Source organism: Salmo salar, chromosome 14 (genome assembly GCF_965601325.2).
Source record: "Salmo salar chromosome 14, fSalSal1, whole genome shotgun sequence".
In the NCBI taxonomy this organism is placed as follows: Eukaryota; Metazoa; Chordata; class Actinopteri; order Salmoniformes; family Salmonidae; genus Salmo; species Salmo salar.
The window spans coordinates 70,135,287-70,162,258 of NC_138304.1; the positions used below are offsets into that span (position 1 = coordinate 70,135,287).

Sequence of the window (26,972 nt, forward strand, 5' to 3'; positions counted from 1 at the left end):
ATCCTGACTAGAACCAAAAAATTTGATCATATTACTCCAGTGTTAGCCTCCCTACACTGGCTTCCTGTTAAGGCAAGGGCTGATTTCAAGGTTTTACTGCTAACCTACAAAGCATTACATGGGCTTGCTCCTACCTATCTTTCCGATTTGGTCCTGCCGTACATACCTACACGTACGCTACGGTCACAAGACGCAGGCCTCCTAATTGTCCCTAGAATTTCTAAGCAAACGGCTGGAGGTAGGGCTTTCTCCTATAGAGCTCCATTTTTATGGAATGGTCTGCCTACCAATGTGAGAGACGCAGACTCAGTCTCAACCTTTAAGTCTTTACTGAAGACTTATCTCTTCAGTAGGTCCTATGATTAAGTATAGTCTGGCCCAGGAGTGTGAAGGTGAACGGAAAGGCTGGAGCAACGAACCGCCCTTGCTGTCTCTGCCTTGCCGGTTCCCCTCTTTCCACTGGGATTCTCTGCCTCTAACCCTTTTACAGAGGCTGAGTCACTGGCCTACTGGTGTTCTTCCATGCCGTCCATGGGAGGGGTGCGTCACTTGAGTGGGTTGAGTCACTGACGTGGTCTTCCTGTCTGGGTTGGCGCCCCCCCCCCCCCTTGGGTTGTGCCATGGCGGAGATCGTTGTGGGCTATACTCGGCCTTGTCTTAGGACGGTAAGTTGGTGGTTGGAGACATCCCTCTAGTGGTGTGGGGGCTGTGCTTTGGCAAAGTGGGTGGGGTTATATCCTGCCTGTTTGGCCCTGTCCGGGGGTATCATCGGATGGGGCCACAGTGTCTTCTGATCCCTCCTGTCTCAGCCTCCAGTATTTATGCTGCAGTAGTTTATGTGTCGGGGGGCTAGGGTCAGTCTGTTACATCTGGAGTATTTCTCTTGTCTTATCCGGTGTCCTGTGTGTATTTAAATATGCTCTCTCTAATTCTCTCTTTCTCTCTTTCTGTCTTTCTCTCGGAGGACCTGAGCCCTAGGACCATGCCTCAGGACTACCTGGTATGATGACTCCTTGCTGTCCCCAGTCCACCTGGCCGTGCTGCTGCTCCAGTTTCAACTGTTCTGCCTGCGGCTATGGAACCCTGACCTGTTCACCGGACGTGCTTGTTGCACCCTCGACAACTACTATGATTATTATTATTTGACCATGCTGGTCATTTACGAACATTTTAACATTTTGACCATGTTCTGTTATAATATCCACCCTGCACAGCCAGAAGAGGACTGGCCACCCCTCATAGCCTGGTTCCTCTCTAGGTTTCTTCCTAGGTTTTTGGCCTTTCTAGGGAGTTTTTCCTAGGGAGTTTTTCCTAGCCACCGTGCTTCTTTCACATGCTTTGCTTGCTGTTTGGGGTTTTAGGCTGGGTTTCTGTACAGCACTTTGAGAATATCAGCTGATGTACGAAGGGCTATATAAATACATTTGATTTGATTTGATTTGATCTGCAACTTTTCGGGGGGGAAAAAAACTCTTTTTTGAAAATCACCAATTGTACATTGTACGATTTCTCTTAAATTACAATAGATAAATGTCTGGTTCTTTTTTTCCTGACACCGTAGGTTCATGTACTTTGACGTGAAGCGGTCATTTAAACCTCGCACAAAAAGCTGGAAGCTCATACACAACAACCTGATTCGCACATTTGAGTCAATGGCATGTGCACAAAAGCACTGTAATATAGTGTAGGATGAGCTATTGTCCAAGGTTTACAAGAGGCAAAATGCTCATAATCTCCACATCCATGGTATAGGCTGCAACACAAGGTAGTCAAAAAGGTTCCTATAGCTCATTTGGTTGCATGGTGCTTGCAACAACTCTAGTTACAGATTTGAGTCCCACATAATGAAAATATGTATTAACTATAAGAGGCTTATATGCTTTGGTTAAAACCATATAAAAAATAAGCATATTTATTTATGTATTTATTTATAGAAATTACCTGCATATTAATTGGGGAAATATCCCCACCCAGTAGGCTGCAAATATGCCCATACAAAAGTACCTCACGCTATACCTAAGTGATACATCCTTCTCCCGAGCTGACAAGGTAAAAATCTGTTATTCTGTCCCTGACCAAGGCAGTTACCCACTGTTCCCCGGGCGCCGATGACGTGGATGTCAATTAAGGCAGCCCCCCACACCTCTCTGATCCAGAGACATTTCAGTTGAATGCATTCAGTTGTACAACTGACTAGGTGTCCCCCTTTCCATGTTGAGGGCATTATGTCACAATCACATAACCACCAAAAGCATCCCCCTCTGATTAGGCCAGGGGAGTAAATGGAAGGTGCCACATCAAGCAGAGGAATGCTGAGAAGGAGTGGGCCGTTCCACTGCGGACTTCTCAGGGACATACTACTGTGTAGTAAAGTGGATTTACATTTTTTTTTTTTTTTTTTACATTTTAGTCATTTAGCAGACGCTCTTATCCAGAGCGACTTACAGTAGTGAATGCATACATTTCATTTTCATTTCATGCATTTTTTGTTTTTTTGTACTGGCCCCCCGTGGGAATTGAACCCACAACCCTGGCGTTGCAAACACCATGCTCTACCAACTGAGCCACAGGGAAGGCCATAGTTAAATTTAGTCCCCTGGTGCATGGGCTAGGATACGAACCCTGGCCTCCTACGTGGCAGGCGACAATTCTACCCCTGTACCACCAATGATATTTTATGGATGAATGAGATTAGGGCCGTCTCCATTGGGATCACCACATATCAAAACATTGGGACTGATTTGAATGGCAAATCTGCCCCACACCTAAAGCCCTCAGACACACACGGAGTAGAAACAGATCCACACACACACAGGATCATAGACTGCAAACACACTGCAAAAAGAGTAACAGGCAAGAGCGATCAGTGAAGCGCACACACACTTAGGACAGGGGTTAGGCTAATGACATACCATCTCCCGTTTGTTCAGAGGTCAAATTGAATGCGTTCTTTCTGACTGTGTGTATGACCTAACAACAGTGTGACCTGTGACGGCATGGTAGCCATGATATCTGTGATCTACTGTCCTATAATGACTGGATCAGCTGAGAGCCACGAGCTGGAGGATTAAGAGTGAGATTCTTCCCGGGAGCGAGACCTCCAGTCACAGGCCATGGGCCAGCAGGTTCTCACAACTCAACACACAGAATGGTAAACAGCAATACTGGACTGAGATATTCACAGGCTGACCCATTGGAATCCTACTGACTCTCATGCAATCCTCACCTAATCCATAGCCTGGTGCCAGATCTGTTTTTGTCATTTCAAATCAATGGGATCAAGATCTACTCAACATGCACAGTCTAGATGCACTTAGTCTCATGTGATGGAATAGACCCCCCTCTCCTTGGAGAACAATATAGGCTAGTTAGCAGTCGATTCCTCCAGGATGGAGACGGATGGATAGCATGTCAGGAGGACCGCGTGATGGGGGGGAGGGGGAGGGGGGGGGGGCTCTCCTCGGGATCAGAAATAGACGGAGGAGTAGAGGAAGAGAGAATTAAATAAATGTAGAGACAGTTTTGGTGAGAGGGCTGTAGCATCGTCGTAGCTGCTCTGCAGCACCTCATCTGGCTCCTGTCCAAGTCCGAGGGAGAAAGGTAATGAAAGGGAGGAATATAGGGAGAAACTGGGAGCCCGTAGTGAGATCAGCTTTCTCTTAGCTGCTTTGCAGTACCTGCACCTCTGCAGTGAAAAGTAAACAGGAGAGCGAACATAAAGTAACCTCAGTATTTAGGCCTGCAAAGTGTGTATTATCATTCACCTATAGCTAATATTGCACATTGTTACAGTAATGTAATATATATTATATATGAGAGAGAGATCTAGGGTATGGGAGGTGAACACAAGTTCTGTTTCTGTGTGTGTTGCTAGGGACAGAAAGGCAGAGCGGCTCTCATCTGCCTCCATCTGAAATCAATGCTCTCCAGGCCACAGTCCCCACATAGTGTGCTTTTACCACAGGACTCCATGATTCATTCATTAACAGTTTCTCGCCTCCTCTCTACCTCGTTCCATCCTTCCCCCTCTCGCTCGCCACCTCTTTGCTGTGATGCGCTTAACCCCCACCCCATCTCCCTTCATCTTGACATCTCGACCCCCTCCATTTGATAACGTACACACCCCCACCCCCCTTCTCTCACTCACACACAGCTGGCATATAGAGGAGTGCTGCTGCAGTGTGTGGGACAGGAGCGATCCAGATGGCACAGTAGAGCCCCTCTTTCTGCTTCTCTGGCCTGCTACAGCCTCATTATCGATTTTACTCAAGGCACCGCTCCAGGGGCTCTGCAGAGAGCAGAAACACCCTATAGAAAGTACATGCAGAAGCATGAGCCTAGATGTATATTGTTGAATACCCTCTTCCCTAAAACACACACAGAGCATTGATTATGTTTCCAAAAATCAGCTGCAGAGGAGTTATGCAATGAGCCCCGGGGAGGAAAAGCCTAGAGAGACTTCTGAGAACAGGGAGTTTGTTCCACCCACACTCAGAGGAGAGAGAGGACAGAGAAGGAGAGAGGTGGAGAGACAGAGGGGGGTATAACTGATACGCGAGGACGACTAAGAAAATGCACTTCAAGAGCCAGAGAGATAGAACAATAGAGGGAGGAATGAGGGGTTGTGTTCACGCATGCCGCATTCTACCGTGTGAGCCGAGGCAAAAAAAAACGTCAACCAGGGATTCGGGGAGGGAAACGAGGCCAGGTGGAAAAATCCAGCTGTAATAATCCAACCTCTCCATCCAAATCGTTCATTCGTCTGCCTCAGTTCCCCCTCTCGTTCTCTCTCCAGCACACATTCAGTCAGTCCCAAACCAGGGGAGGTTATAGTTTCAATAACCAAAACCCATTTAGGAACAATTCAGAACTTTCCACACTTACAGTATATAAACAAAAGTATGTGGACACCCCTTCAAATTAGTGGATTCGGCCATTTCAGCCACACCAATTGCTGACAGGTGTATATAAAAAAATAAAAAAATAAAATAATAATAATAATAATAATAATAAATATATATATTTATATTTAATAAAATATCGAGCACACAGCCATGCAATCTCCAAAGACAAACATTGGCAGTAAAATAGCCTTACTGAAGAGCTCAGTGACATTCAACGTGGCACCGTCATAGGATGACACCTTTCCAACAAGTCAGCCCTGCTACAGCTGCCCCGGTCAACTGTAAGTGCTGTTATTGTGAAGTGGCAACAACGGCTTAGCCGCAAAGTGGTAGAATGGGACCGCCGAGTGCTGAAGCGCGTAAAAATAGTCTGTCCTCGGTTGCAACACTCACTACAGAGAGTTCCAAACTGCCTTGAAGAAACATCAGCACAAGAACTGTTCGTCAGGAGCTTCATGAAATGGGATTCCATGGCCGAGCAGCCACACACAAACCTAAGATCATCATGCGCAATGCCAAGCGTCGGCTGGAGTGGTGTAAAGCTCACCGCCATTCTACTCTGGAGCAGTGGAAACGCGTTCTGAGGTGATGAATCATGCTTCACCATCTGGCAGTCCAAATCTGGGTTTGGTGGATGTCAGGAGAACGCTACCTGCCCCAATGCATAGTGCCAACTGTAAAGTTTGGTGGAGGAGGAATAATGGTGTGGGGCTGTTTTTCATGGTTCAGGCTAGGCCCCTTAGTATTAGTGAAAGGGAATCTTAACGCTACAGCATGCATTGACATTCTAGACGATTCTGTGCTTCCAACTTTGTGGAAGGCCCTTCCCTGTTTCAGCATGACAATGCCCCTGTGCACAAAGCGAGGTCCATACAGAAATGGTTTGATGAGATCGGTGTGGAAGAACTTAACTGGCCTGCATAGAACCTTGACCTCAACCCAATCGAACATCTTTGGGATGAATTGGAACGCCGGCTGCGAGCCAGGCCTAATCGCCCAACATCAGTGCCCGACATAACTAATGCTCGTGGCTGAATGAAAGCAAGTCCCCGCAGCAATGTTCCAACATATAGTGGAAAGCCTTCCTAGAAGATTGGAGACTTATAGCAGCAAAGGTGGGGACCAACTCCATATTAATGCCCATGATTTTGGAATGAGATGTTCGATGAGCAGGTGTCCACATATTTTTGGTCATGTAGTGTAACTCCAGTCAGTTACAGATGTTATGTTATGACAACCTCTTTTCCCAGACTATTTCCCCAATTCAACCCGAATTCAAGTCCAGCCAGCTGAACTGACTCTCTGAGTGGCACCAGTTTTCACAGGCCGCGATAATATTCAAAGCACTGTGTAGACAGAGTTTAACGAAGCAGTGGAAAGACACAGGGTACTGTACATGTCTGCGTGTGGCGAATTGGAGAGACAGGAAGAACAGGCCTCGAACGACCTGGCTCTTCCTGTATGCCATAAAAATCAGGGACACCAGCGTCAGCACAACTCCAGAGGGGAAATACAAACGTTTCCTGATATTCTTCTGTAAGTTTCTGCTCGTTGTCTCCATTAGAATATGCACAGTGAGTGTGAGGCCTGGATATGTGCGAAGCCTTGGTGCTTAGCCTCTGAGTCGAAGAGTCGCATTCTGCGAAGTGCGAGTGTCTAAAACTGTGAATGTACTGTGTGTGTGTGAGAGGACAGTGTGTGTCGGTGTCTGACAGTGCCAGTGTGTGTGTCAGTATATGTGCGTGACTGTAGAGCATAATAATATGAGGACTGAGGGATGAAAAGGCCACAGGGAGGGAGCTCTTACCATCCATCCCGCTCTTCCTGTCCTGCTTAGGAGGTAAACAAGCAACAGAGCCTAGCTAGTAGCTGTGGAAACAACAGACAAAGTCGCAGGACAGAGCTGGCAGTCACATTACATGGGCAAAAACAAGCCTGGATGGAAAGCTCAGGTCAGGGAGGTCGTGTATCTGTCTTGTTGAACTGCACATATACAGGCAGTCTGGAATGTTCTATTTAGGCTATGCAATGTGGGGGAGAAACTAGAAGTGGTGGAGCAAGAGCCCTACAGTCAGTTCTTGAACTTCAACTAAATATGACTTTCTCTGGTTCCCTTGTTAGCCTCTCAGCCGAGCTTTCCTCAGCTCATTTTTCCTCAAATTAAAAAATAAATAATACTTTAAAAAAAATGTTATTTAAATAATATAAAATAAATTCGAAAAAATTTAAAAAATTAAAATTGGGAAACAAGTTGATAATTTTTTTCTATCTGTCAGTCTTATACCCCTGAAACTGGTGTCCGTCTTGGGACTGGGTGACGTGTGTGTCCATTTTACGAGTCATGTCCCTGTGTGAGCTTTTCCTTGGGCTCAGCCAGTCACTCTTACTGGATATCCTGTCAATTGTTATTGAGAACCCGTCAACTCCCTGAACAACAACACACACACACACACACACACACACACACACACACACACACACACACACACACACACACACACACACACACACACACACACACACACACACACACACACACACACACACACACAGAGAGATGCCTTCCTTTGAGACAACACACAGCCTCTCTCCTGAATCATTTAACCAGTATCATATAGCCTCCAATTACAGACAAGCAATGCTGTCAGCACCCGACAGTTCACATTTCTCACTTTTTTCTTCATGGAACTGCCACAAGTGACACACACACACGGTAGGAAAGGGCCCGTCAGGTCAAGTTCATTGCATGAAGCACTACTTCAGTCAGACCACCAGAGGGGAATCTTAGCCACAAACCAATATGACCTGTATACCTGTTTCTATTGTGTAAACTACCTTTGGAAGGTACAGAAAGGACAAGCTGTGACATTGTATCTTAGTGTTGACAGAACACAGAGTCAAGCGTCTATGGTTCTGGGTAGACTGAGGGCCTTGCCCACTACGCCAATGACTATCTCTAGGGGAAACACCGGTAGTAGTTTCCAGTGTTGGGGAGTAGCTAACTACAGTTGAAGTCAGAAGTTTACATAAACTATTTGGCTAAGGTGTTTCACAATTCCTGACATTTAATCCTAGTAGAAATTCCCTGTCTTAGGGAATTCCCAGTGGGTCAGAAGTTTACATACACTCAATTAGTATTTGGTAACATTTCTTTTAAATTGTTGAACTTGGGTCAAACGTTTCAGGTAGCCTTCCACAAGCTTCCCACAGTAAGTTGGGTGAATTTTGGCCCATTCCTCCTGACAGAGCTGGTGTAACTGAGTCAGGTTTGTAGGCCTCCTTGCTTGCACACGCTTTTTCAGTTCTGCCAACAGATTTTCTATGGGATTGAGGTCAGGGCTTTGTGATGGCCACTCCAATACCTTGACTTTGTTGTCCTTAAGCCATTTTGCCACAACTTTGGAAGTGTGCTTGGGGTCATTGTCCATTTGGAAGACCCATTTCTGACCAAGCTTTAACTTCCTGACTGATGTCTTGAGACGTTGCTTCAATATATCCACATCATTTTCCTCCTCATGATGCCATCCATTTTGTGAAGTGCACCAGTCCCTCCTGCAGCAAAGCACCCCCACAACATGATGCTGCCACCCCCGTGCTTCACGGTTGGGATGGTGTTCTTCGGCTTGCAAGCCTCCCCCTTTTTCCTCCAAACATAACGTTGGTCATTATGGCCAAACAGTTCTATTTTTGTTTCATCAGACCAGAGGACATTTCTCCAAAAAGTACGATCTTTGTCCCCATGTGCAGATGCAAACCGTAGTCTGGCTTTTTTATGTTGGTTTTGGAGCAGTGGCTTCTTCCTTGCTAAGCGGCCTTTCAGGTTATGTCGATATAGGACTCGTTTTACTGTGGATATAGATACTTTTGTACCTGTTTCCTCCAGCATCTTCACAAGCTCCTTTGCTGTTGTTCTGGGATTGATTTGCACTTCTCGCATGAAAGTTCATTAATCTCTAGGAGACAGAACGCGTCTCCTTCCTGAGCTGTATGACGGTTGCGTGGTCCCATGGTATTTATACTTGTGTACTATTGTTTGTACAGATGAACGTGGTACCTTCAGGCATTTGGAAATTGCTCCCAAGGATGAACCAGACTTGTGGAGGTCTACAATTTTTTTTTTCCTGAGGTCTTGGCTGATTTCTGTTGATTTTCCCATGATGTCAAGCAAAGAGGCACTGAGTTTAAAGGTGGGCCTTGAAATACATCCACAGGTACACCTCCAATAGAATCAAATTATGTCAATTAGCCTATCAGAAGCTTCTAAAGTCATGACATCATTTTCTGGAATTTTCCAAGCTGTTTAAAGGCACAGTCAACTTAGTGTATGTAAACTTATGACCCACTGGAATTGTGATACAGTGAATTATAAGTAAAATAATCTGTCTGTAAACAATTGTTGGAAGAATGAGTTGTGTCATGCACAAAGAAGATGTTCTAACCGACTTGCCAAAACTATAGTTTGTTAACAAGAAATTTGTGGAGTGGTTGAAACACTAGTTTTAATGACTCCAACTTAAGTGTATGTAAACTTCTGACTTCAACTGTATATGTAGTTCAACTAGTAATTTAACTATACTGAACAAAAATATAAAATGGAACATGAAACAATTTCAAAGATTTTACTGAGTTCATATAAAGGAAATCAGTTAATGGAAATAAATGAATGACTGGGAATACAGATATGAATCTGTTGGTCAGATACCTTAAAAAAAAAAAGCGCCGTGGATCAAAAACCAGTCAGTATCTGGTGTGACCACCATTTTCCTCATGCAGCGTGACACATCTTTGCATAGAGTTGATCAGGCTGCCGATTGTGGCCTGTGGATTGTTGTCCCACTTCTCTTCAATGACTGTGCGAAGTTGCTGGATACTGACAGGAACTGGAAAACGCTGTCGTAAACGTCAATCCAGAGCATACCAAACATGCTCAACTGAAAAGTATGCAGGCCTGGGACATTTCCAGCTTCCAGGAATTGTGTACAGACCCTTGCGACATGGGGCAGTGCATTATCATACTGAAACATGAGGTGATGGCGGCGGATGAATAGGACGACATTGGGCCTCAGGATCTCGTCACGGTATCTTTGTGCATTCTAATTGCCATCAATAAAATGCAATTGTGTTCGTTGTCTATAGCTTATGCCTGCCCATACCATAACCCCACCATGGAGCACTCTGTTCACAACGTTGACGTCAGCAAACCGTTCGCCCACACAACGCCATCAACGTGGTCTGCGGTTGTGAGGCCGGTTGGATGTACTGCTAGAGAAATTAACATTAAATTATCTGGCAACAGCTCTGGTGGACATCCCTGCAGTCAGCATGCCAATAGCACACTCCCTCAAAACTTGAGACATCTGTGGCATTGTGTTGTGTAACAAAACTGTACATTTTAGAGTGGTTTTCTATAGTCCCCAGTACAAGGTGCACCTGTGTAATGATCACACTGTTTAATCAGCTTCTTGATATGCCAGACCTGGATTATCTTGGCAAAGGAGAAATGCTCACTAACAGGGATGTAAACAAATTTGAGCACGACATTTGAGAGAAATACGTTTTTTGTGCATATGGAACATTTCTGGGATCTTTTTTGCAATTTGTAGTCGATGACATTTCAGATTTACCTACGATAATTTTTCAGGAAGTAGTTTACTTAACTAAAGTTACTTAGAAAAGTTAACTATATTGTTCTTAAGGGTAGCTTTAGAATAGCTTAACTTCTTCCAGTGTGAAGTAATTGGTAGCTTGGTAAACTATTTTTTCAGAGTAGCTTCCCCAACACTGGTAGTTTCCTTTATTGGAAGTAACAAGGAAGTTTAACTATGCATCAGTGTGACACAACCATTCCAAGTTTGGTTACAACAGGGGAGGTGATATTAATAATACTCTGAGTAAAAGAGAATGTTTTTGGATTTTCACCCTCCAGACATTATTTCCTAAAGGACTTAATGATGAAATGCCTATGTATGTTATGTTGTGAATTTGAACATGAATTATGTGCCTATTTAAGATTACTCTGATGTTTTTTGTACGATGTACCCAATGATTAATTAAAACTTGCTATGTCCTCATAGTGGTTTTACAGACGTTTAATACATCTTATTTATACACTTCTGTAATATTTATGAAATGCATATTGTTAAAATTTGGTAGCACTTATTTGTTTTCCCTTTGCCTCCAACCCCTTTCCATGCGTGGAACGGATGTAGGTGGGTGCAATTATTTTTTTTTTTAATCACAAAAGCTCTGACGAAGGCCGTGAGACCGATACGTAAAGCTTATTAAAGATCAGTGATACTATCAAGGGCAGTGTGCGGTTTCCTTTTTCCTTCATCCTGTTACAATGTAGGCTAAAACAAGTTTAATATAGTAGCCACAGTTCAGTTCATTGGCTGTGAGATGTTGACCGTGTCAAAAAAGAACATTCCCTGTGTCCGTTATAAGAGTTGAAACGGTATCTAATCTCTAATTCACCATTTCAATTATCAACACCAACATGATGCTGCCCAGCCCCAATGATTATAACAACGTTGCCAAGTACTTATTTATTGAGGCAATGAACAAAACCAAGTGGCTGATAGACAGTGATATATTAGATGTATTCTTGACATAAAACCAGCTATTACTAAGTACTGCCACCATACAAGCTTGCCATCAGTGGCAATGAATGTGCAGCATGTTGAAAGGCCACTGAAAATGGTCGTGTGTGTGTGGAAAAGCATTCCGCTGCCTGCACATGTTCAGCTATGTGGTTTTGTGGTTCATTGTCATTACCCATATCTATACACCTTTCACTCTGTTACAAGAATAATTTAGGTCCTACCCTCCCCACAATACCTCTACGCTCCGTTGTCATAGCATAACTGCAACAAACTATTATTTAAAATAAATCTCTTTCCCGCTGTTTATGCCTCTGCGGCTATTTCCCAACTGTTGTTTGACTACCTGAAGTTTCTTAGGAGGATGAAAGAACTACAAATTACTTATGCACTCCCTACCACCCACCCACCCACCCACAAACACACAAAGAGAGTAGTATTTCATTACAATAATCAATAATTTAAAAGGACTCGCTTTTCATCAAGACCCAAGCATCACAGATGGGCTCCCGAGTGGCACAGCAGTCACTACAGACCCTGGTTCGATTGCAGGCTATATCACAACTGGCCATGATTAGGAGTCCCATAGGGTGGCACACAATTTTCTTTTTTTAGGCAAACAAATTCTTATTTACAATGATGCCCTACCCTGGCCAAACCAATTGTGCGCTGCCCTGTGGGACTCCCGACCATGGCCGATTGTGCTACAGCCAAGGATTGGCCCAGCCTCGTCCGGTTTAGGGTTTCGCCTGGGTAGGCCGTCATTTACATTTTGTTAAATATTTTTTTTTAAATTAAAGATGTGACCCACGTCAATTGTCATCACCCCCCTCTCTCACCCTTCCCTCCCCTCCCTGCTTCCATCACGGTCAATTTCAGTAGAGGCATTCATTTGTAAAGGGCCCCTGTCATCGGGATTATAAAACAGCACGTCTCAATGCTGGTGGTAACATGGTGGAATAGGTCCAAAAACGGGGTTGGTTTCAGGCTATGTAGCGTTTTAGTTATTAAAACTAAGAACCATGTTTTAATATGTGCAACCAAAAGGGAGACATCGTGTTATTAACTATTATGCAATATGTTCGTGTCTTGGGAACAAACTCACCGCACAACAGTGCATGTCATTTGGGGAAATTCCTTGACGTTAGCTGGCATGGGACTTAATAAAACTGCTTCCTTTGGCGTCTGGATGCCACAATTTAATATCAAGATCAGACTTGAAAACACACGCAGTTGGGATTCACTCAATGAAACACAGATGGGACACAAAGTAGCATAGCGAGTGTAGCCTATTTATCCAACATGTAAACAATGAAACAATCGAGATTATGACATTGTCCCGAAGTCTCGCCGAAGATCAACTTCAGGCCAGGGCCCACTCCTTTCTTCTCGTTCCTTACCTTTGTATCTCTCCAGAACATCTTCGTACGCCTGGGCGAATTCCTTCTCCTGGGAATGGCTGGTCGGCTGTAAACCCGGGATGAAGCCGGCCATGGTGCCTCTGTTACCGGTGGCCAGCAGCCGAATGGCCCGCTACCGCAGTAATCCAGGACGGTGGATCCGGGTCCTCTGCTCGCAAACACAACTGTCAAATCCGTTTTGCGTTGAAAGCCACCGTGGATGTGCTCCTCTCCCTTGTCTGCCTGTGAAAGTGGCGATTCGCGAGGCTAATTGGTTGAAGGAAAAAGTGAAGCCGCTCACTTGACAAGTCGAGTCATTCGTAGTTTGAATAAAATGTGGACCAAATAAGCAACAGAAAGATCAAACCTTCTATCCAATAGAAAATAAAGGTCTATGAATGTTATAGCCTACCATTATTTAATTGAATATATCGACCCATTACTGTCCAATGTGTTCGTCAAGCCACAATTCCCGACGCATCGCTCGCCGTGTCCTATAAAAATCAACCCTTCTACACCTTCCTACCGGCGAATGTGTTTTATGTGTGTGAGTGAGCGCCACTGAAGCGTGTCTGCGTAAAGGCAAGGGGGGTCGTAGTGGGATGGCTCCTTCCGAAATCAGAAACAAGGCTCCACTGAAATAGTATCCGGACACCGGTTCTTATATCCCCTTTAATCGGTGTCTTCTTGGTTCGATTAAACCGCTTTAGCTTCTCTACATGCTTCTCACCAGCTCAATGGCCGCTTCTTAAAGACACGGCTTGTGGGCTGCGACTCTCCGCCTGCCTCTCTCTCTCTCTCTCTCTCCCTCCCTTTCTTTCTTTCTTTCTCTCTCTCTCTCTCATCTCACGCTCAGGTTTCTCTATTCTTCCTGCAGTGGCTGTCATCAATCCCCTCTACCAGCCACGCCAGAAACCTCCAGCAGAAGAAATGTGTCGCTGTAGGTCAATATATGGCTGCTGTGGCACAAGTGCGTAAAGTAGGGTTGGAGCGCCCCTCTGTGGTATCCCGACTGGTGTTACGGCACCACCTCTTTTTCACTCAAAAAGATGGCGTGTCCAGTAATCTGCTTTGAAGACAGCTGCTTTTGTTTTGGACTGAACCAATGCTGAGCCTGCCATCTAACGGCAATTGAATGTAATGCCAGTTGAGAACAGAAAAGTTCCACTGTTCCAACAACAATCCACACGCATAACAGTTTAAAAGAATGTGCTGTATTTCATGGAGCCTAAAATCAAGATGGTAATTTTGCACACTCCTATCCAGAAAAATATGTGCACACATTGTGTCAGAGTGCCACACAAGGACACACAGGTGAAGCCAATCAATAAATGCATTTTTTACAGACACAAAAACATCAATAGTGTGGGTTCACAGCTCCAATGGTCATTACTGAGACGTGGTTAAGGAAGAGTGTTTTGAATACTGACGTTAACCTTTCTGGTTATAACCGTTTTCGGCAAGACAGATTTTCCAAAGGTGGGGGAGTGGCAATCCTTACCAAGGATGACCTTCAGTGGTTGGTTGTCTCCACCAAGTCTGTCCCCAAACAATTTGATTTGCTAGTTTTAAACTTTCAAATAGCTCTTTGTTGACTGTTGCTGGGTGCTATCGTCCTCCATCAGCACCCTGGCCTGTACCCTACCTGCCCGAAGCTCTCTCCTGGTCCCTTACACTAAGTCTGAATTTGTCCTGCTAGGTGACCTAAACTGGGACATGCTTAAACCACCTAATAAGTCCTAAAGCAACGGGACTCCCTAAATCTTTCTCAGATTATTACCAATCCCACAAGGTATGACTCCAAACACCCAGAAAAGGCTACTCTCCTCAATGTTATCCTCACAAATAATCCTGATAGGTATCAGTCTGGTGTTTTCTGTAATGACCTTAGTGATCACTGTTTGACAGCCTGTGTTCGTAATGGCTGCTCAGTGAAACGACCTGTTCTGATTTGTCATAGATGCTTGCTAAAAAACTTTCATGAGCAAGCCTTCCTTCATGAACTGGCCTCTGTAAAATGGTATAGAATCAGCTTGATCCCCTCTGTCGAAGACGCTTGGACCTTCTTTTTAGATATTTTCAGTGGTATTGTTAACAAACACGCCCCCATAAAGAAAATGAGAATTAAAAACAGGTTCAGCCCCTGGTTACTCCACCTCAAGAATTGCATTTGGCGAAAGGCTCAGCACACATACTTAGGCTGACTGGCTCTCGTTCAGGCAAATGAGAAATAAGTGCACTCAGACTATCCGGAAGGCCAAAGTTAGTTACTTTAAGGAGCAATTCTCTCTCTGTGGGTCTAACCCCAAGAAGTTCTGGAAAACGCTTAAAGACCTGGAGAATAAACCCTCCTCACAGCTGCCCATGTCCCTTAATGTTGATGATGTGGTTGTTACTGACAAGAAGCACATGGCTGAGCTCTTTAATCACCACTTCATTAAGTCAGGATTTCTATTTGACTCAGCCATGCCTCCTTGCCCGTCCAACATTTCCTAATCTCCCACCCCTTCTAATGTGACTATCCCCGATGCTTCGCCCTCTTTTACCCCTGCCCCGCTACAAAGTTTCTCCCTGCAGGCAGTCACTGAGTATGCAGTGTTAAAGGAGCTCCTTAAACTTGAACCCCCAAAACCATCTGGGTCTAAGCAATATTGTCCTGCTATTTTTATTGACTTGGCCAAAGCTTTTGATACGGTAGACCATTCCATTCTTGTGGGCCGGCTAAGGAGTACTGGTATCTCTGAGGGGTCTTTGGCCTGGTTTGCTAACTACCTCTCTCAAAAAGTGCAGTGTATAAACTCAGAAAATCTGCTGTCTTAGCCACTGCCCGTCACCAAGGGAGTACCCCAAGGCTTGATCCTAGGTCCCACGCTCTTCTTAATTTACATCAACAACATAGCTCAGGCAGTAGGATGCTCTCTCATCCATTTATATGCAGATGATAGGCTTATATTCAGCTGGCCCCTTCCCGAATGTTGTGTTAAATGCCCTACAACAAAGCTTTCTTAGTGTCCAACAAGCTTTCTCTACCCTTAACCTTGTTCTGAACAGCTACAAAACAAAGGTCATGTAGTTTGGTAAGAAGAATGCCCCTCTCCCCACAAGTGTGATTACTACCTCTGAGGGTTTAAAGCTTGAGGTAGTCACCTCATACAAGTACTTGGGAGTATGGCTAGACAGTACACTGTCCTTCTCTCAGCACATATCAAAGCTGCAGGTTAAAGTTAAATCTAGACATGGTTTCTGGAACGAGCTGCAACAAACACTCAAACTGGACAGTTTTATCTCACTCTCTTCCTTCAAAGACTCAATCATGGACACTTACTGACAGTTGTGGCTGCTTTGCGTGATGTATTGTTGTCTCTACCTTCTTGCCCTTTGTGCTGTTGTCTGTGCCTAATAATGTTTGTACCATGTTTTGTGCTGCTACCATGTTGTTGTCCTACCATGTTGTTGTCATGTTGTGTTGCTGCCTTGCTATGTTGTTGTCTTAGGTCTCTTATGTAGTGTTGTGTTGTCTCTCTTGTTGTGATGTGTGTTGTCCTATATTTATATATATTTTTTTTTGTAATCCTAGCTCCCGTCCCTGCAGGAGTCATTTTGGTAGGCCGTCACTGTAAATAAGAATTTGTCCTTAACTGACTTGCCTAGTTAAATAAAGGTTAAATAAAAATAACAAAATAGATATTAGGGCTGACCCCCAATTAGTCGATCGTTTTTGGTCAATAGCTGTTGGTACACTGATATTTTTTTAGTCGAGCAGTAACAAATATACATATATACAGTACCAGTCAAAGGTTTTGGACACACCTACTCATTCCAGGGTTTTTCTTAACTTTTACTATTTTCTACATTGTAGAATAATAGTGAAGACATCAAAACTATGTAGTAACCAAAAAAGTGTTAAACAAATCAAAACTTATTTTATAACTGAGAAACTTCAAAGCGCCCACCTTCTGCCTTGATGACAGCTTTGCACACTCTTGGCAATCTCTCAACCAGCTTCATGAGGTAGTCACCTGGAATGCATTTCAATTAACAGGCGTTCCTTGTTAAAAGTTAAATAGTGAAATTTCTTTCCTTCTTAATGCGTTTGAGCCAATCAGTTGTGTTGTGACAAGATGGGGTGGTATAGTTAAATAAAGGTTAAATAAAAAAATAAACTGAGCACTTGTTGGCTGCTTTTCCTTCACTCTGCGGTCCGACTCATCCCAATCCATCTCAATTTGGTTGAGTTCGAGTGATTGTGGAGGCCAGGTCATCTGATACAGCACTCCATCACTCTCCTTCTTGGTAAAATAGCCCTTACACAGCCTGGAGGTGTGTTGGGTCATTGTCCTATTGAAAAACAAATGATAGTCCCACTAAGCCCAAACCAGATGGGATGGCGTATCGCTGTAGAATGCTGTGGTAGCCATGCTGGTTAAGTGTGCCTTGAATTCTAAATAAATCACAGACAGTGTCACCAGCAAAGCATCACTACATCATAACACCTCCGCCTCCATGCTTTACAGTGGGAAATACACATGCAGAGATCATCCGTTCACCCACACCGCGTCTCTCACAAAGACACGGTGGTTGGAACCAAAAATCTCAAATTTGGACTCCAGACCAAAGGACATATTTCCACCGGTCTAATGTCCATTGTTCGTGTCTCTTGGCCCAAGCAAGTCTCTTCTTATTATTGGTGTCCTTTAGTAGTGGTTTCTTTGCAGCAATTCGACCATGAAGGCCTGATTCACACAGTCTCCTCTGAACAGTTGATGTTGAGATTAGGGATGCACGATATATCGGTGAGCATATCGGAATCGGACGATATTAGCTAAAAATGCCAACATCAGCATCAGTCCGATGTCTAGTTTAACGCCGATGTGAAAAACCGATGTCAAAGCTGACGTGCATACCTATATAACGTAGGTAGATGATGTAATGACGCCACGAAAAATACTGTGCTACACAGAACAAAAGCAGAAAAATACTAAGCGCACACTTCCAACAACTAAACAAGTTCAAGTTGAGCAGTCATTTGAAAGAGTAAGAACATTTCAGTGAGACAACTCAAAGGCAAAATCCATTAAAGCCAAGATAATGGAATTCATTGCCCTTGACAATCAAACGTTCTCTGTAGTGGATGATGTTGGCTTTCGCCGACTGGTCGAGCACCTCAAGCCAGTTGTGATCCTAACTGACCTAAAACAGGGAATTTCTACTAGGATTAAATGTAAGGAATTGTGAAAAACTGAGTTTAAATGTATTTGGCTAAGGTGTATGCAAACCTCTGACTTCAACTGTAGTACAAGGACTGCTACTTCGATGCAGACAAGAAACAGGGTTTACGTGAAATGTTACAGACACAGCTGGACAAGATGGAAACGGACACAGTGACAGTGTGCACAGAGGAAGAGAGGCCACGGACAGACAGAGCTGAAACTGCTTAACATGTATGATGAAATCCTGGTTGAGAATGAACAATGAAACAGCACAGCAAGTAAGAGAAAGAAATGGGTTTTGATTATGTTTTACTGGAAATGGGGACATACGTAAATGCCCCAAAAATAACTTTTTGGTCAGTGTGTGTGTGTGTGTGTTTCAACTATTTAACTGTACTTGAATGCTTAAAAGGCGGCAAAAAAAAAATTGGGCAAGGAAAATATCGGATATCCGTATCGGCCAGAAATTTCATATTGGTGCATCCCTAGTTGAGATGTGTTTGTTACTTGAACTCGGTGAAGCATTTATTTGGGCTGCAATTTCTGAGGCTGGTAACTCTAATGAACATCCTCTGCAGCAGAGGTAACTCTGGGTCTTCCATTCCTGTGGCGGTCCTCATGAGAGCCAGTTTCATCTTAGCGCTTGATGGGATTTGCGACTGCACTTGAAGAAACTTTCAAAGTTCTTGAAATGTTCTGTATTGACTGACCTTCATGTCTTAAAGTAATGATGGACTTTCTCTTTGCTTATTTGAGCTGTTCTTGCCATAATATGGACTTGGTCTTTTACCAAATAGTGCTATCTTCTGTATACCACCCCTACCTTGTCACAACACCACTGATTGGCTCAAACGCATTAAGAAGGAAAGATATTTACACAAATTAAATTTTAAGAAGGCACACCTGTTAATTGAATTGTATTCCAGGTGACTACCTCATGAAGCTGGTTGAGAGAATGCCAAGAGTGTGCAAAGCTGTCATCAAGGCAAAAGGGTGGCTACTTCGAAGAATCCCAAAAATAAAATATGTTTTGATTTGTTTAACACTTTTTTGGTTACTACATGATTCCATGTGTTATTTCATAGGTTCGATGTCTTCACTATTATTCTACAATGTAGAAAATAGTAAAAAATAAAGAAACTCCTGGAATGAGTAGGTGTTCTAAAACCTTTGACCGGTAGTGTATATACATATATTTGCACCCATCTCAGTGAACTAATCCATTGCAGAGGCCCAGACTAAAAGCCAATTGATGCTTGATCCAAAAATGTGGTCAGCGGCTCCCTATGGAGGGTGTGATGCAATCGCGTAGCCTCCAGAGGTATGCAGAGTCCGCATCACCGTGCACCTCCCCAATGTCTCTGTCTAGCTCCGTATTGACATGATTGGTTGACGGTAGGTGGGGGCGGTACATCCTGTATGAACACAAACTCACTTCCTTGACGGCTTCTATCACAACAGCTTTGCACAGCTCCGCGAAACCCTAGAAGAAATGCTGCATGTCCAATGCAAATGTCGGATTGATCATGCAGCACCCAGGTGCACAATGCACTTCTCTCTCCAGAATGCACTCTCCCGCCAATTTGTGCACATTCATTGTTTCATAACTTCCTTGTGTGAATTATTTCTATTTGTTTGTTGGTGTACATCAATTCCCCATTACATATATCACCAGTAGTACATTTACCATTTATTCCTATAATTTCAAATCTACAATTTTTGTTTGGTTACGGTCATTTCTGTTCATGCCATCAATATATTATTATATCCAGTCTTTTATATATCCAGTCTTTTACCGTTCTCATTGTCGGAGTAGACACATTGTTCGCAGAGCGCACAACCTATGCAACCTATGGTTCATTTCATTCCATTTACGAGTTTTGTCAATTCAATTTAGTCATTGTCTTTTGTTCGGAGCGCTCCTGTAAATGTTGAGTAAGGACTCGCACCTGATTACACTTAGAAGTAGGCCTTTAGGCTACCTGGCCTGCGCGCAAATATAGGCATATAAAATGTGCCCATTAGGGGATCTGATAGTATTTCTGATTGGCTTGACGCACCACCACTAATGAGCTGTGGAGCTTCTCAAAGTAATGTTTTCTTCACTTCAAACGAAGTCGTGTTTTTACATCCATTGAGAATGACAGTTCATCGACTTATCTCAAAAATCTTTCCAGCTCTCTCCCTTTCGATAACCAGTCAGTGTGAAAGGGAAATAACGTCATAAAATAGGCCTACTTCTTATCAGTGCTTGACTTGGACTGAAATAGGTTCCAGTACTCATTTTGGGTGCTGGTACTGGTGTTATATTTTGGTGTAGGAGCTCCACAATACTTTTCAGCTAATATTCTATAAGAGGAACTGGAGCTCAAGAAGTAGAGCATGAGGTAGCGGTACTCAGCTCCGGTGAGCTCCTGCCCAAGTCAAGCACTGCTACTTATTCCTTGAGCAAACAGCCTACAGCTGCACTCTAAAAATTAGGGGTTCAACAAGGGTTCTTCTCAGATCCTCAAAGTTCTTCACAAAACCTTAAGGTTGTTGGCACTGAAAATTGCCCCCAAAAGGTTCTTCCAAGAACACCATAGGAGGTGGGGTTCATCGAGGAACATTCTTAGTTGGTGGGGGTTCTTGCAGGAACCTAACTGCCCAACTGAAACGTTTGAATTTGAATTTGAAAGGACAGCAGGTGCACGCACTTAACTGAAAAATGTAAAGATCTCCTCAATTTAAGTTAAGGTTTGTCCCTTGTACGATCTACATTTATATTGTTTTATGATGATACCATCTATCTTTTCATATTTGTGCAAATCTTTCTAAAACAGAAAATGGACACAATTCAATGGATATCAATCAACAAAGAGGTAAGAATATGTAGGCTATATGAATATGTTGAAGGATAGCTGTATTGGGTGCAGATCACTGAACTGCTCACTTTTGTGTCTGTGTCTGCAGGTATACAGACGAGGAGGAATACAAAGGTATGTCAGTTGGTACTGGTATGTTATGTAGATCACATTTACCATCCTCGTCTCTTACCTCTTCAATGAATATCCCATAGGCCTCTACATTATGGAAAAGGTATGTGTATGAAAACCATTATCAAAACAGGTTTTTCATTTACATTTACCACAAAAACCAAGGTATGAATACTGTCGTATGCATGTTTTGTCAATCATCTGTATAATTACTATTTTTTGGATTCACAGACTTCACCCTCCCTACAACTCTGATGAATATAACAGGAAACCTGTTCGATCACCATAGTTGGCAATGGCAATAAAAGTACGTTTTTGGGTTTGTACCATTTTCATTTAGATTTGGATAGAAATTTGATTAACCACATCTCAATGATTTTGAGATATGAAGACATAATAAATGAAATTAAACTGTTCCACAATGTGCATATGAAAACCATAACTGGCACGCAGATTGGTAGAAATTGTCAAATAAATTGGCATTCCACATGAGAAAGGTTGCCAACTCTTCCTGTAGCCAGAGAGTAAGAGCAGAATCTGATAAAACCAGCAGGAGCGGGAGGAGAATGGTTGGGTCAGGTTAAGTTTTTTTCTCTTCTGCTTATCTAGATCTCTGGCTCCCTCTTGAGTCATTTGTGTCTTGTTTCACCAAACAGTAAGCTTAAAGCATCAGACAAGCCTAATGCATATAGTTGAAAAAATACATGTCTAAAAATGACCACAAGGCATTCCAGCGAATAGTGTGCACGGCCCAGTGCATCCCTCTGGCCAAGCTCTCTGCCATCCAGGACCTCTATACCAGGCGGTAATCCAATGGCTACCCGGACTATTTGCATTGTGTGCCCCCCCCCCAACCCCTCTTTTACACTGATGCTACTCTCTGTTTATCATATATGCATATATATCACTTTAACTATACATTTATGTACATACTACCTCAATTGGCCCGACCAACCAGTGCCCCCGCACATTGGCTAACCGGGCTATCTGCATTGTGTCCCGCCACCCACCACCCGCCAACCCCTCTTTTACGCTACTGCTACTCTCTATTTATCATATATGCATAGTCACTTTAACCATATCTGCATGTACATACTACCTCAATCAGCCTGACTAACCGGTGTCTGTATGTAGCCTCGCTACTTTTATAGCCTCGCCACTGTATGTAGCCTGTCTTTTTACTGTTGTTTTATTTCTTTACTTACCTATTGTTCACCTAATACCTTTTTTGCACTATTGGTTAGAGCCTGTAAGTAAGCATTTCACTGTAAGGTCTACACCTGTTCTATTCAGCGCACGTGACAAATAAACTTTGATTTGATTTGTGTCCCGAGAAAGGTCCTAAAAATGGTCAAATATATATAATATAAAATAATAATATAATATAATAATATACGCCTTTCTAGGGAGTTTTTCCTAGCCACTGTGCTTCTACACCTGCATTGCTTGCTGTTTGGGGTTTTAGGCTGGGTTTCTGTACAGCACTTTGAGATATCAGCTGATGTAAGAAGGGCTATATAAATACATTTGATTTGATTTGAAATATCCCAGACACCCAAGTCATAGACTGTTCTCACAGCTATCGCAGGGCAAGCGGTACCGATGCACCAAGTCTGGAACCAACAGGACCCTGAATAGCTTCTACCACCAAGCCATAAGAATTTGTTCCTAACTGACTTGCCTAAATAAGGGTTAAATTAAAAAAATTTAAATAAAAAGAAGACTGATAAATAATGAAATAGTTAACCAAATAGCTACCCGGATTATCTGCACTGACCCTTTATACACAAACTTTTTTTGACTCATCACATACGCTGCTGCTACTGTTTATTATCTATCCTGTTGCCTAGTCACTTTATTCCTAATTATATGGTTTGAGCTCTCAGGGTGTTCTGAGGTTGTGTGTATGAGGCCTCTGTTGACGTGTGTTATAAGTAACAGACATAATTGACTTATAGCGTGGCCTTCCAACTCCCCTTTTCCCAGTCCAAATTGCTCACATCCCCTTTCCCTCTTTCTCTGTGTCCCCTCCACACGTACTCTCTCGCCCCAGTCTCTTTTTATATGTCATCATTACTCTTCTTCCCATCCTCCCCCTCTTTGAAGCTTGTCCATTTTCTCTGTATGCCCTCCTTCCCTCTTCCTCCTCTCTGTCCAATCTCTCTTTTAATTGTGGATTCCTCGTTGGGTTCATTCTATCCCTCCCTCTACTTTTCTCTGTGTCCTCCACAAAAATGGTCTTTCTTTTCACAAACTTCAACTCAAATTCAAACGCTCGCTCTCTCTCTCTCTCTTTCACTTTTTTCCTCACTTTTCCAGTGTCTTTCCTGCTCCCTTCATAGCCATGGAAACCGGGAGACTGTGTGCATGCTGGTCCCCATGGCAACAGGGGAATAGGGCCGAGCCAGGCTAAGAGATGTCCTTTGAGCTGCCTGGTGAAATTTTTGTTGAGCAAGAGCTCAGGCAGGCAGTTGCCTAGACGCCTCAATTCCATGCAGGCACCTTATATCTGGGGCCTCAGTACATACTGTATGTAAATACATTTCCCCCCACTGCATCCACACACCCGGATACACTCTGCCTCCAGCCGACATTTACACATAGGCTACACCAGTCAGCAAATATCCAAATCCCTCAAGGCAAGAGAGCTGCCTGAAAATAATTCAGAACTCGACAAATTATCCACAATAGCAGGAGATCTTGTTTTTGAACTGTTTTTAAAATACTGTTCCTTTCATGTAACAAATGTAGCCTATGTTACATGTGACATACAGATGCTCAACCTCAGCTGCTCCTAATGCTTCCAATTTCCACATGCCAATCTGTGACCAAATAGATTTTGGTCAAATTATTGTGGTCAAATTAGTTCAATTTAACCCAAATAATACAGAATATTAGAATTATGAAACAGTCACCATAGCATGTAGTTTAGCTTGTATTGATTCTCACTTCATCCTCATCCTCAGTTGCATCCAAAATGAAAACCAATAGGAAATACAAGAGTGCCTTGTCTCCTTGAATAAAGATGAAAGATCTGTATTCTGCACCCACCACACAACAACTTTGCCTTAACGTTTGAGCCAAGACGTCAGTCAAAGGTCCTGCTGCCAACAGCGAGCCAAGAACTTTCTCTCATAATCAAACCACAACAGTCTGACAGACACAGCCTTTCCTCTACCCACCCACTCACTTATATATACACACACACACACACACACACACACACACACACACACACACACACACACACACACACACACACACACACACACACACACACACACACACACACACACACACACACACACACACACACACACACACACACACACACACAGCCCAAACCCTGGCAGGCTGGCACCACAACACATCAGGACAGCTGTGAATTCCAGCTCTTAGAACCAGAGGACGACCACAACTGTCAACTGACCAGTCCGGCCGAAACCTCAAAAACATTGGTTCAAATGAGAAACAAGGGTTCAAAAAAGAAAACCCAGTGTCTCACCGGAAATGCATGTCACAACTGATTCAAGCCAAAAGGCAATAAAATAAAGACCTGTTTGTAGCTTTAGCATGGCAGTTTACGTCGCGTCACATGTAAAACCGTGACGAATGGACTGACATTTTTTTTCTCACACTCCTCCTTCCTCCCTCCTTTTTCTTGACCTCTGACCAGAGATTTGTTGACTGCCTCCTCTCTCCTTCACACTGGTTAGTATATACAGCTGAATGATAAATGCACTTACATTGCATTCGGAAAGTATTCAGACCCCTTGACTTTTTACACATTTTGTTAAATTACAGCCTTGTTTTTTTCCTCATCAATCTACACACAATACCCCATAATGATGAAGCGAAAATAGGTTTTTTGAAATGTTTTCAAATTTACTAAAAATAAATCATTACATAATTATTCAGACCCTTTACTCAGTACTTTGTTGTTGCACCTTTGGCAGCGATTACAGCATCGGGTCTTCTTGGGGATGACGCTAGAAGCTTCACACACCTGTATTTGGGGAGTTTCCTGCAAATCTTCTCAAGCTCTGTCAGGTTGGATGGGGAGCGTCGCTGCACAGCTATTTTCAGGTCTCCCCAGAGATGTTTGATCAGGTTCAAGTCCAGTTTCTAGCTAGGCCACTTAAGGACATTCAGAGACTTGTCCAAAAGCCACTCCTGCGTTGTCTGGTTGTGTGCTTAGGGTCATTGTCCTGTTGGAAGGTGAACCTTTGCCCCAGTCTGAGGTCCTGAGTGCTCTGGAGCAGGTTTTTATCAAGGATCTCCCTGTACTTTGCTCCGTTCATCTTTCCCTCGATCCTGACAAGTCTCCCAGTTCCTGCCGCTGAAAAACATCCTCACAGCGTGATGCTGCCACCACCATGCTTCAACGTAGGGATGGTGCCAGGTTTCCTCCAGACGTGACACTTGGCATTCAGGCCAAAGAGTTCAATCTTGGTTTGATCAGAACAGAGAATCTTGTTTCCCGTGGTCTGAGAGTCTTTAGGTGCCTTTTGGCAAACTCCAAGCATGGCTGTCATGTGCATTTTACTGAGGAGTGGCTTCCATCTGGCCACTCTACCATAAAGGCCCAAATGGTGGAGTGCTGCAGAGATGTTGTCCTTCTGGAAGGTTCTCCCATCTCCACAGAGAAACTCTGGAGCTCTGTCAGAGTGACCATCGGGTTCTTGGTCACCTCCCTGACCAAGGCACTTCTCCCCCAGTTGTTCAGTTTGGCCGGGCGGCCAGCTCTAGGAAGAGTCTTGGTGGTTCCAAACATCTTCTGTTTGATGGAGGCTACCGTGTTCTTGGGGACCGTCACTGCTGCAGAAATGTTTGGTACCCTTCCCAGATCTGTGCCTCGACACAATCCTGTCCCGGAGCTTCCTTCGACCTCATGGCTTGGTTTCTGCTCTGAAATGCACTGTCAACTGTGGGACCTTATATAGACAGGCCTTTCCAAATCATGCCTAATCAATTGAATTTACCACAGGTGGACTCCCAATAAAGTTGTAGAAACATCTCAAGGATGATCAGTGGAAACAGGATGCACCTGAGCTCAATTTCGAGTCTCATAGCAAAGAGTCTGAATACTTACATAAATAAGGTATTTCTGTTTTTCACTTGTAATAAATTTGCAAAAAAATCAAAAAAATCGGTTTTGGCTTTGTCATTATGGCGTACTGTGTGTAGATTGATGAGGAAAAACAATTATTTAATCAATTTTAGAATAAGGCTGTAACAAAACAAAATGTGGAAAAAATCAAGGGGTCTGAATACTTTCAGAATGCACTGTAAGTGCAACTTGTTTAAGTGTTACCCTGTGCTAATTAAGTGTTAAAATGTTTGGTTTAAGTGGATTGCAGTTCACCAGTCCCAAGTTAAATTTAAAAAAAGTTGATTCCTCAGTCTGGATATCTGCATGTTCGCTGCTTAAGTGCATGATTCACAACAGTTATCAGGAGTCGACTAGCTTCTGTTACACACCGCATCAATCCATCTCTTTTGTATGCATCTATTTTAGTGCACGACAACCCCACTGGGCACACACTTGGTGAAAACGTTGTGAAGTTACATTGAACCAATGTGGAATAGACGTTGAATTGACGTCTGTGCCCAGTGGGACACTGATTGTGTTTTGTAAAGAGCAATGAAGTTAGCAGAAATAGCAGGCGAAGAGCAGCTTGCATGCCTGAGGAAACAACCGCAGCATACATAACCATTCTTTGTTCACTGTATCTCAGTCGCTCATTCCATCACAAACACTTTACTCTCTTATAAAACCCAAGCTGGAACAATGACAGGGTTAAATCCTCAAGCCCTAAACCTGACAGATACCTTTGGAGCGGTATCACACGCCTTTAGTGAAAGTATACGGTATGAACAAAAT

The 26,972-nt window shown here is 43.4% G+C and overlaps 1 protein-coding gene across 1 annotated transcript in view; it reads right to left on the reverse strand.

Moving 5' to 3' along the window:
- LOC106570016 (microtubule-actin cross-linking factor 1) overlaps positions 1–26,972 on the reverse strand; it is a 280,592-nt gene that overhangs the window by 248,558 nt on the left and 5,062 nt on the right.